The sequence below is a fragment of the Arachis ipaensis genome, chromosome B2 (genome assembly GCF_059453495.1).
Source record: "Arachis ipaensis isolate K30076 ecotype BB chromosome B2, ASM5945349v1, whole genome shotgun sequence".
NCBI lineage: Eukaryota > Viridiplantae > Streptophyta > Magnoliopsida > Fabales > Fabaceae > Arachis > Arachis ipaensis.
Window position 1 is genome coordinate 116,767,341 of NC_142437.1, and position 1,863 is coordinate 116,769,203.

Genomic DNA, 1,863 nt, shown 5'->3' on the forward strand with positions numbered 1-1,863 from the left:
TTTTAAAAAAATTTAATCAAAAGTTCCAAATTATTCCTAATAATATTTATTCTCGTTATCTGACACCATTATCATTTCTTTTCTTTTAAATATCAAATTTTCATAATTCTTTGTGATCATCACATTAACTACCTCTTGAAAGCCTCGCTCATAATAATTAATAAGTCATACCCTCCACAATCACAACTAACTATTTAATATTTATTATTAATTTTATAATAAACAAGCATACATCATATTAAAGTAAAAAAGACTTTAATAACTTTTTATTTCAATAATTCTCCACAAACTTATTTTTATCACGGAATACATAAAAAGATATGTTTGTTCAAAATACATATGCATGTGAACAAACATAATGAGAAGAGCACTCAAATTAACCTATTATTATTGTAGCAGCAACAACCTCTTGTGGGAGTACAGTGACCAACTTGGAAGTGTTTAATTTCGACACACACTTTCTTGCATTCATTATTGTTACAATTTTGATCTTTTTTGTCTTCGCAAGACATTAGTGAAGTCCTATGCACGGTGCCACTTCTTGCCTCTGCAATAATCAACACAATTGATAGATAAGTATAATATTTAAATATATTTTAGGGTTAAGTATGATTTTGGTCGTTAAAATATAGATTGAAAATTTTTTTGTCTACAATTTTTTTTTTGCATACAAAATTGTCCCTAAGATTTAAAATTAAGTTTTAAAATTGTCTTTTTTTTACGTAAATTTTAAAATTTTTGACCAAATTACTCATAACAAAAAAATTATAAAATAAAAAAATAAGAGAAAGAAAGTATTTCTGCTCTTGCAAAGGAGGAAGGGAAGAAGAAGAATAAGAAAGAAAAGAAGAAGAAGTTGTCTATGATCCACCTCTGCCTCTGTTTTCGCCACTACTTTTATACGATTTTAGTCCCTAAGATAAGGACGATTTTAAAATTAAATTAAACTTTAGGGACGATTTTGTATGCAAAAAAAAGTTGGAAACGAAAAAAATTTTCGACCTATAACTTAAAGACCAAAATCGTACTTAATCCTATATTTTATATTCATTAAGTTAAATATATAATCATTTATGTATTTGTATTTAAATGTTTAAACTATTATCATAAATAATTTTATGATATAGTATCACTAAAAATTTAAGACACAATTTTCTACCTGAAGTGAAAAGAAAAGTCACAAAAAGAATACACAAAAAAAGCTTTGGAGCAGCATTAGTTGCCATTCTGCCAAAATTACTTTGTGTTCTTTTGCTTTCTTGAAAAAGTATGACTTATCATTCATATTGGTTAGGTTATTTATAGGCTCCTGTAAAAATAAACTAACCTAATATGATATTTTAATTATGATAACAAAAATAAATTAAACCTAATATTAAATAAAAGTTAATTGAGTAACTAAATAGAGTCGTATCTCATTAATTAGAGCAAAAGATATTATATTAGTAGTGTTAGAAAAATAAGAGACAGTAATAAAAAAAAAATTTATGTCTGTTCTAATTGTGTAAAATAGTATAATATATAAAAGGTATTTATAAATAATAAAAAAATTAAAATAATAAAATTGTTATATCTTATAACAAATATTTATATAGATCAAATAGTCTGAATGATAAATGTTGAAAGTGAGTTTAAAAAGGTATTTATTCGTGTATTCTCATAGAGCTGAGAGAGAGATGAATCACAGAAGAAAAAGAAATTTTGTAAAAGTGATTTTTATTGAATGAATGTACCTCAAAAAATTTACAAGCTACATTATCTATTTGTACAATATATAATTGTTTTTATTCCAACTTCTAACAAATTCTATGAAAAATAACCAATTACAACTGTAATCCTATAATTATAAATCTATTCTCTAAC

At 24.3% G+C, this 1,863-nt stretch overlaps 1 long non-coding RNA gene across 1 annotated transcript; it reads right to left on the reverse strand.

The window, feature by feature from the left end:
- Nucleotides 1-233: 233 nt before the first annotated feature.
- On the reverse strand, nucleotides 234-1,458 carry LOC110269050 (uncharacterized). The gene is made up of 2 exons (XR_015905468.1): nucleotides 1,160-1,458; nucleotides 234-547 (listed from the first exon to the last, which is right to left on the reverse strand). It is a non-coding gene; the product is annotated as an uncharacterized LOC110269050 (long non-coding RNA).
- Between the last annotated feature and the right edge of the window lie 405 nt (nucleotides 1,459-1,863).